A 10,552-nucleotide genomic window follows, 5' to 3' on the forward strand; every position below is an offset into this window, starting at 1 on the left:
GATAAATTGGAATCAAAATTAAGCTACATCGAATCTCTAGTGTGAAAATTTAATTCGACATATTAAAAATAAATTAAGCTTAAATAAACTTGTAAATATTCTCATAATCAACATGAATATTGAAAGTAAAACAAGAAGAGAGTTTAGAAATAAAAACTAGTCAACAATTGACTTATAGCGGTTCCTTCAATCTTAATCTCCAATTTGATTGGTTGAAGTCTTGTAAAAAGAAACGAGGTAGAGAATAGAATATGGAATAATCTCTAGTGTGAAAATTTAATTCGACATATTAAAAATAAATTAAGCTTAAATAAACTTGTAAATATTCTCATAATCAACATGAATATTGAAAGTAAAACAAGAAGAGAGTTTAGAAATAAAAACTAGTCAACAATTGACTTATAGTGGTTCCTTCAATCTTAATCTCCAATTTGATTGGTTGAAGTCTTGTAAAAAGAAACGAGGTAGAGAATAGAATATGGAATAGTGGATGTAATGTGAATGAATATCTCTAATTAGTGTAGAGATTTCTTTTTATATAGACTTCACAAGGTTTCTTTAAGTCTAATTAGGAAAACCACTTAACTTGTTGAGGAAGAAATAGAATTACAATAGGAAACAATTAAGTCTTACATTTCTTCCAAATTAGGAGTCCAAGTTGCTTAATTAGGATAGAACTCAAATTAAGTAATAGCTTTGTGGTCCCGTTCATCCTTATTTGATTATTGGCAATTTCCTAATTAAAACCCTACAAAAACCTTGCAAAACAAGATCAAAACAATAAAGGAAGTCAAAATTAAAAAGTAAATAAAACATAAATAAAAATAAATAAAAACTAATTAAAGTAACTAAAAACACTAAAAATCCTAATAAAAAGATACTATAAAATAAGACCTATCAACTTGCCCTAGATTTATAATATTTAACCCAATAATATAACGAGACAAAAGCTATGGATAAGGATGGATCACAATACACAATATTTATCATTTTAAATAGCAAAAGGTAGGAATCTAACCTGTAGAGTGTGTAACCATCCAACACAGGCCCACTGTGACTTTTAACAAAAGAAGAATATTTTTTTCTTTTCTTCTTAGTGTCGCTTTCTTTTCTTTTCTCTCACTTTCAAACAGTATAAAATAGTGGATGACTAAAAACAATTATACCAACAGAAAGAACACGATCATTGTTAACGATTTCTTATCTTCTTTATCAGCTATTTTTTCTAGTTTGGAGTGTTTTTTTTTTTCTTTTCTTCCTAGTGTCGCTTTCTTTTCTTTTCTCTCACTATCAAATAGTATAAAATAGTGGATGACTATAAAATGTTATACCTACAGAGAGAACATAATTGTTGTTAATGATTTCTAATCTTTTTTATTGGCTATTTTTTCTAATTTGGCCTCAATGTGTCACTAATTCAGTGAGAGGAAATTGCAAAGGTAAGGGTTTAGAGAGTTAAAAAATCGCAGAGGTAAGTGGGATTTGGAAAAGTGCAAGGAGACTTTTTTTTTTTTTTTTGCAAGAGGGTGAAGGTTTCGGTTAGGTAAGAGACAAAAGTGTACTGGAAAAGTTAGATTACGTGGAAAATAAAATATTTACATATTATAATATTAAAGCACATCAGCTTTCCGGTTGTTTTCTCACCGAATTATATTTTGAGGATGTTTTATGTTATAAATTAAAGTGTAGGTAGTTTTAAGGAACAAATTAAAAATTAAGTGCAACAATGGAATCACGGTATAAGCTGATGAACTATGGTTGAAAATTTAACTTGTATGCTTGATACGGGTCTGTGACAAGGAACCTACGTATAATATTTGAATCCATTAAATTTAGGGGTGGGTAACTGGGTACTAACATTCTATACACAACACCCACTTTAACTCTACCTATTGTGATTTCTCCTCTGCCACTGTGCATTATGCTTTGGATCCCCTTGTCTGCCACTGTGCACGCTTTCTTTCTTTCTCTCGCTTTTTTTCAAGTTTTTCTAGTTTTTCAAGTATTCCATGAAACCATAAACATCTTTCCTTTGGCCTAATTACTTTTCCGTTTCAGTCATGGAAGCTGACTTTGCCCAACTTTCTATCGATGAGGAGGAGGAGATTGGGCTTTTCCTTCCTAATCAACCTCATAACCCTCCGGTTGATTCGTAAAATTTTTGTTTGGTTGGCATGTTTCTTACTGATGGCAGAATCAATTTTGAAGCTATGAAACACACGCTAACAGATCTCTGGCATCCCTTAGGAGGAATGGATATCCAGGAAGTGGAAGCCAAACGTTTTCTATTCCATTTCTACAATATGATTGATATGGATAGGGTTGTCTCCGGTGGTCTTTGGTTATTTAATAGACATCTTCTTGTTTGGCAACAGATCAAAAGTGGAGAAAACCCTTTCGAGATCCCTTTATTGTTTGCTGATATTTGGGTCCAAATTAGAGATGTTTCGAATGGAAGTGTGGATGAAGGAACAGCTAGAGCGTTGGGTGATTTCCTCAGTTTTTATCTGGAATATGATTTTAAGACATCCATGGAGGCTGTTTTTGAATTCCTTCGAATCAAAGTGAAACTAAATATAAGGAAACCTCTCAAGCGTAAAAAGAAACTAATTGCTCTGTCTAGAAAGGTTTCTTACATTTGTTTCTAATATGAGAAGGTTTTCACGATTTACTTTTTGCGTGGCTGCATTGTTCATATAGAATCATATTGTGATCTTCGGTCATCTAAACCAAGAGAGAAGCTGATCTTGGCCTGGGATGATAGTATCCGTGCTCCGGTGAGGCACGTGGGGAGAAGACAGAGTTCCTGGATCCTGTCTTTTGGTATCGCTAAAATTTCAGCAAATTGGACAGCTAGAAACTAGGCATCAGGTTTGGAAGAAGATACCACTGTGGTGAGAAATTTTTGTAACTCCTTTTACGATACAACTTCAAATTTTGAAGAGGGCAGGAACTCTGACGAAACGGAAGATGATTTTTTTTGAAGTGGACTCAACCAAAGAAGTGGGTGAAGCTGAAGATGTGGAGTTGGATATCAGTGATGAGACTATAAAATGACAAAGAGTTATTCCTACAACTCATAGCACCACTGCGGTTTCTAATAAAAGTGATTCTGCAACTGGTAACACTTTGACTATAAATAAGCCGAAGAAACATACATCGGTCGATCCTGCGGGGAAGGATGGCCTGAAGCAATGAGGATCCTTTCGTGGAACTGTCAAGGATTTGGCAACCCTCGCACAGTACAAGCTCTGTGTGACTTTGTTTCAATTTATCGCCCTATTCTTTTGTTCCTTTGTGAAACTTTAGTTCATAAAATGAAGCTTGTGGAACTTTGCTCTTTGTTGCGTTTTAATTCTTGCTTTTCAGTGGATTTTATTGGGAGAAGCAGTGGTCTTGGTTTGCTTTGGAAGAGTGAAGTTGATGTTTCTATTTCTTCTTATTCAAATAATTGTATTGATGCTTTGGTTCTTTGTTCTGGTATTTCATGGCGCCTAACTGGTTTTTATGGGTTTCCAGAAAGATGTAGAAGGCAGGAATCCTAGGACTTGATTAAAACTTTATCCCGCAGACATAATGGTCCTTGGTTATGTGTTGGGGATTTTAATAATCTATTGGCTGATTCGAAGAAGATTGGTGGCAATAAATATCCTAGATACTTGTTGAATGGTTTTAAGGAGGCGGTAGTGGAGAGTGATTTATGTGATATTCCTGCTAAAGGATATAAATTTACTTGGTTCTTAAAAAGATTTGGCCGAATTATCACCCGTGAGAAACTTGACCATGCTATGGCTAATAATCGATGGTCTTATTTATTGCAAGAAGCTTCTATGACTACATTGGTTTCACCAACGTCAGACCATGATCCTTTGTTAGTTTCGACGGTTGGGGGTGGGATATCTCGTAGGAAGGAGAGGCAGTTCTGTTTTGATAATATGTGGCTTCATGACGAAGATCTGGTTGAAGTAGTTTGAGACAGTTGGTCCTCCTCCAAGGGGTCTGATATAATGATCCGTAAAAAATCTTGTATAGAAGTGCTACAACGTTGGGGTGTGGACAAAAACTTGAGATTTTCGAAGAAAAAGAACAGTTTGAAGCATGCTATCGATTTTGCTAGAGAGGTTGACCCTTTTGCAGATAACTCGGCTTTAACTAGAGAGTAGGGCAATATTCTAGCGTAGGAGGATGCTAGAAGAAGATAGCTCAGTAAATAATTTTGGTTGCGGCATGATGATAGAAACAACAAGTATTTCCATGCTAAAATCAAAGCAAGAAAACACAGGAATTCTATTGATAAGCTGAAAAATGATGCTGGGCAGTGGGTTGAAAAGGAGTGTGCGAAGCAGTAGCTGTTTGTTGACTATTTCACTCATCTCTTTACACATAATGCCATGAATTTTCAGCCCATTTTGAGGTTTGTAAGCAGTACAATTGGAGATGAAGATAATTGCATGTTGACAGCTCCCATCTCGTTAGAAGAAGCAAAAGAAGCAATTTTTCAAATGGGTCCTGATAAAGCGCCCAGTCCGGATGGTTTAAACCTGGCTTTCTTTCAGAAATCTTGGCCTTTAATTGGTGGGAATTTTGTGATTGCTTGTAACTATTGGCTACAACAAGGTATTTTCCCGAACTCTCTAAATGATACCTTAATTGTTTTGATCCTCAAGAAAGATAGACCAGATTTTGTCACTGATTTTAGACCTATCTCATTGTGTCATGTGCTCTACAAGATTGTGTCTAAAATCCTAACGAACAGATTAAAATTTGTGTTGCCAATATTATCTCTTGCTATCAGTCTGCTTTTATACCTAGGAGGCTTATCACTGATAATATTTTAGTCTCTTTTGAAATGATGCATAATCTTAAGAAGCTAAGTAAAAGTAGATGTGGAAATTGTGTACTGAAAATTGATATCAGTAAAGCTTATGACAAAGTTTGTTGGGAGTATGTTTGTCCCATGCTTGAGAAAATGGGGTTCTATGCTATGTGGGTAAATTGGATGAAGATGTGTATGACTTCTGTTAAATATTCAGTTCTTGTTAATGGGAATACTGTTGGCTCTATTGTTCCTATAAGAGGTTTACGACAAGGGGATCCTATATCGCCCTACTTATTTTTGGTATGTGCAGAAGGTTTGTTGCTACTCTTCTCAGGAGCGAAAAGTTGTGGTAAGATTCATGGTGGTAAAGCTGGTCGTGGGTGTCCCAAAATATCCCATTTATTTTTTGCAGATTGACTTGCTTTTCTTCTTCAAAACATCAAATGCTGAAGCAACTAATGTTAAAGGGATTTTAGCTACATATGAGATTGCTTCTGGTCAATCGATTAATTTTCAAAAGTCTGGCATTACTTTCAGCCCGAATACTAGAATGACTGCGAAAGATGATATTCGCCATATTCTGGGAGTGTTTGACTCCTTTGAGGGTGGGCCTTCCTTGGGGTTACCTTCTCTAATTGGTAGAAATAAAAGACAAGTTATTGGTTTCCTAAAAGATAGAATGTGGAAGCATATAAATAGTTGGTCTAACAAATTTCTTTCTAAAGCAGGGAGAGAGATACTTATTAAGTTGGTGATTCAGGCATTGCCGGCTTATAGCATGAGTGTCTTTGAATTGCCTCTGTGTCTATGTGATGAGTTGGAAAAAATGATGAATAGTTTTTGGTGGGGTTCGAAGGGTAGTGAGAAGAAGTTTCATTGTTTAGCTTGGAATCGAATGTATGGAAGTAAAAAAGATGGGGAATGGGTTTTAGGGATTTTCATTATTTCAATGTGGCTATGTTAGCGAAACAGGGGCGGCATCTTTTGACTTTGCCTAATACTCTCCTTTATAGAGTTTTCAAATCTAAATATTTCTGTGACGAGAGGTTGCTTGATGCAAAAACGGGTCATAACCCTAGTTTTGTCTAGAGGGGTATAATGTCTTCTAATATGGTATTGAAACATGGAGTTAGGTGGAGGGTTGGTAATGGTAGGCGTATCAATGTTGTGAAGGACCCTTGGTTACCCATTGATGGGGTCTCTTATGTGGTGGATGGTAGTCTTTTTGTTGATAATAATCTCCTGGTGAAAGATCTTTTGGTGCAGGGGGAGAGGAAATGGATGTGGCAAATGATAGGTGTCAGTTTTATAGTATTTTTAGTATAGTTTTTAATTAGAATTTTAGTAAATTTTATCACTTTGATTTGTTTTTAATTCATTTTAAGTATAATTTTGTTCAAAGCTTCTTTGAATCATAACCCACTTGATCTGAAAGAAATTTGCAGGGTTTTGGCACAGAAAAGAGCATTACAAAGCAAAATACTCAGTCTCAAGCATGCCCAGCCCGTGCTAAAAGGCACTCCCGTGCTAAAAACTAAGGAAAATCAAGTGGAGAGTCAGAAGCGAGCACGGGATATGGCACGCCCGTGCCCAAAAGAAACTCAGGGCGTGCTTACCTAGCACGCCCATGACAAAAATCTATCTTGGAAGGACAAAGACAAGCACGCCTTACCCGTTCAAATGTGCACGCCCGTGCCACAAAGACTTACCTGAGTGTATTGCATAGCACAACCCGTGCTTAACCATCCAAAGTTCCAGACTTGAGCACGCCCAATCCGTGCTATATGGCACGCCCGTGCTATAAAGGCAAAGCTGACTTGAGCTAAAAACGCAAGCAAATCTTTTTCTCACATGGGCCCACCTCGGATATTTTCCCAAACGTGCTAAACAAGATCTAAACCTATTTAGGAAGAGAAAAGAGTCCTAACTAAGAAGAAATCCAAAGCCTAAACAGTCATGATCTCCTAAAGAAGATTTTGTATCTAAATAGGATTCTGTTTCCTAAACAGAGTCAGATTCTACTGCAGGAAGTCTATATAAAGAGAGGAGCTATTCATTGTGAGGTATCTCGAAATTTAGTATTCTTTCTACATAATTCTCTCTCTCTCAAGGATTTCAAGCATCCAAGATCTATGCCAAGATTCAAGGAAGCCATTCCACATAGCTGTTACCTAGTTTTTGTCTTTAAACTCTTAATCTTGTTTTTCTCTTTATTGTTCATCACTGATTATGAAGATTTATTCAAGTATTACTGAGTTTTATTTAATTACTATATTTAGCTAAACTCTTATACTAGGGATTTGATGTAACTTAATTCGATTCCAATTTATAATATTAGATCTGTTTTTCATTGTTCTTGTTATAATTTGTTATTGAACTTAAAGCTTCCAGGCAGAGTTTCTCCCTTGGATTGAATTATTTCATTAATCACTATCGGGAGAAGGATTTTTGATATGAAAAAGGTAATGAATTACTTGAGAATAATAACTTGATGCGGAAGCTATATGGTTTGACTCAAGGGGGGTTTTCATAAGTTAATGACCTTAGGTAATGAATTCACAAAACAACCATAAAACTTAGTGATTTAATTTATGTTTGATTGCACTATTGGAAGATAGGTAATTAGACTAGATTAGAATAGCTAACAATATATCGGGAGAGTTTGTTAGTGATTTTAGGGTTGTTCTCCTATTTGAAAAATTAAAATCGATTAACAGACAAATGAAATAAATTGGATAGAATTAAGTGAAATCAAATTCCCTAGTAGTTTAAATCCTTGATTTCTTTTCACTTAAACTTTGTTGCTTGATCTCTTTCTGTTTTATTTTCGAATTTACTTTCCTTATAACAAATCTCTCTTATTGTCGTTTAAATAATAATAGATTAACATAATTTTGGTACTTGATATATAATCCCTATGGATACGATACTTTCTCACTCTATATTACTTGTTGCGATTTCGTACACTTGCGAAAATCACTGTCAAGTTTTTGGTGCCGTTGCCTGGAATTGGCGTTATCAATATCAATACGAATTACCCTATTGTTAATTTAGACATTCTTTTGTTTTTAATTTTCTTTTAAGAATTATTTCAAGTGTTTATGCAAAGAAGATCAAGTAGGACTGAACCTCTAGTCTTTGATCCGAAAATTGAAAGAACTTATCGTAGGCACAACGCTGCAAGAAGAGCATGTGAAATAAAACCCGAACAACAAGCAGACATGGTCAACGAAAACGAAAACGAAAACTTAAATGGACCTCCACTTCAACATCCGGTCCGCACCTTGCGAGACTACACAACACCTAACCTTAATGGGATAACCTTGAGCATTACAAGACCTAGGGTGGAAGCTAATAATTTTGAAATCAAACCCGCAATTATCCAAATGCTTTCCACCTCAATCCAATATGGGGGTTTGCCTAGTGAAGATCCTAATGCCCATATCACAAATTTCCTGGAAATTTGCGATACTTTCAAACAGAATGGTGTTTCCGAAGATGCAATTAAACTGAGACTTTTCCCTTTCACTCTTAGGGATAAAGCACGATCCTGGTTACAGTCATGTCCCGCTGGAATTTTCACAACATGGGAAGAATTAGCCCAGAAGTTCTTAGCAAAATTCTTTCCATCTTCAAAGACCACAAAACTGCGCAATGAGATAATGACATTTGCTCATCATGATCAAGAAAGCTTGTATGAAGCTTGGGAAAGATTCAAGGACTTGTTGAGAAAGTGCCCACATCACAGTCTGCCTAAGTGGTTACAGGTACAAACTTTCTATAATACATTATCTCCTAACATCAAAATCACCTTAGATGCAACTGCAGGTGGATCTTTTGAGAAGAAGGGAATTGGTGAGGCATATGAATTAATAGAGGAGATGGCAAGCAATAGCCATTACCAAAACAATTTCGAAAGGAAGAGAACTATAGGAGTCTATGAAATAGACACCATTACAGCACTTAATGCAAAGGTAGATAACATGGTAAGAAAACTGGACATGTTAACTACTAATCCTGTGAATTCTATTATGCAAGTTTGTGATAGGTGTAATGGACAATATGGAATTGGAGAATGCATGATAGACTCTTTGAATCCACAAACCTTGGAGCAAGTAAACTATGTGATGAATCAAGGAAGGAAGAATTACCCATACTCCAACTCATATGATAATAGATTAAGGAACCATCCTAATCTGTCCTATGGGAATCCTAACAATGCCTTGAACGCACCATCAGGTTTCCTTCCTCAAGAAAAGAAGTCTCATGATGACCTCCTCACTGCCCTTTCTAAATCACACATGGATTTCATGAACGAAACCAGAGAAAATCACAAAATCCAGCAGGCGACAATAAGAAATCTAGAGATTCAGCTAGGACAATTTACAAACATGATGGCATCTCGACCTCAAGGTACGTTACCTAGCAACACTGAAAAGAATCCTAAAGAGCAGGTGCAGGCCATCACCTTGAGAAGCGGCAAACAGCTAGAAGAGCCACCAAAGGAAGAAAAAAAAGTGGAAGAGCAGAAAAAGGTTCCCATCATTGACCTAGAAGAACAAGAAAAAGTAAAACCTTATGTTCCACCTGTCCCCTTCCCACAAAGGTTAAAGAAGGCACAAGATGACAAGAGCTTCCTAAAGTTTCTAGATGTATTTAAAAGGTTGCATATCAACATTCCTTTTGCTGAAGCTCTTGCTCAAATGCCTAGCTATGCTAAATTCCTAAAAGATATCCTGAGCAAGAAACGAAAAATCGATGATCAAGGAACGGTAATGTTAACTGAGGAGTGCAGTGCAATTATCCAAAATGACGCGGAACCCAATGGAAATAAATTCCATGAACTCTATGACAAGTTTTGGAAGAGATCAAAGATCTAAATAAACTCCCCCTCTATGGCACCCAAAGCTTAAAGAAGCAAGAACACCAATAATAGAGTAATAGAATAAGATAAACGCCACAAAAGAATTGATAAGTTTACCTTGATTCTTGATGCAATTAGAAGAATGCAATCTCACACTCTCTCTAAAGCAAGGACACGCCAAAAGCATGAAGAAGAATTCTATTTCATTGATTGAATAATGTATCAATAATTACAAAATAATAAGCTATTTATACTAATCTAAGAGGTCCAGATCCTTAAAGGATTTAGAGTTAGCTAAGGATTAGGATTTAGCAAATCTAAACCAACTAAGGATATGACTAACAAAATCATAACAACTTAAGGATTTGGATATCTAATCCAAATCTACTAAAGATTGACTAAATCAAAACAAAATAAGGCTAAAATAATCAATGGTGGCCGAATTATGGAAGGCCCAACCCATTTACATTGCAAAAAACTCAAAATAAGCTAACTAGTTTAATGAGAGGTAAAGGCGTGCACAGTCCAGGGCGTGCCAATGCGCACGGGCGTGCTTCAATGTTAAGCTTCCTTCGCGAGAGGCAGAAGAGTGCACGGTCTGGGGCGTGCTAGTTGGCACGGGCATGCGTCGAGTTAAGTGTTGTTCCTTGAGAGGCAGGTGCCACCTTGCACGGCCTGGGGCGTGCTACATTGCACGGGCGTGCTAACCAAGCATGGTCTAGGCATGTCATGTGTTGGGAATTCAGGTTCCAACTCAACATGTGCTTCCATTAATGTGAGAAACTTAGGTGTTCCTTCAAGTTCTTCATAGCACTTGTTGAAAGCAAGGTCATGGAGCTCTTATGTGATTTGTTCTTGAATGTACAAGG

The 10,552-nt window shown here is 36.4% G+C and overlaps 1 non-coding gene across 1 annotated transcript; it reads right to left on the minus strand.

Annotated features, from left to right (window-relative positions):
- Positions 1 to 8,463: 8,463 nt before the first annotated feature.
- On the minus strand, positions 8,464 to 8,570 carry LOC149493271 (small nucleolar RNA R71). The gene has a single exon (XR_016318603.1). It is a non-coding gene; the product is annotated as a small nucleolar RNA R71 (small nucleolar RNA).
- Between the last annotated feature and the right edge of the window lie 1,982 nt (positions 8,571 to 10,552).

The sequence above is a fragment of the Jatropha curcas genome, chromosome 10, assembly GCF_041381405.1.
Source record: "Jatropha curcas cultivar XTBG-Jc1 chromosome 10, XTBG_Jcur_1.0, whole genome shotgun sequence".
Classification (NCBI taxonomy): Eukaryota; Viridiplantae; Streptophyta; class Magnoliopsida; order Malpighiales; family Euphorbiaceae; genus Jatropha; species Jatropha curcas.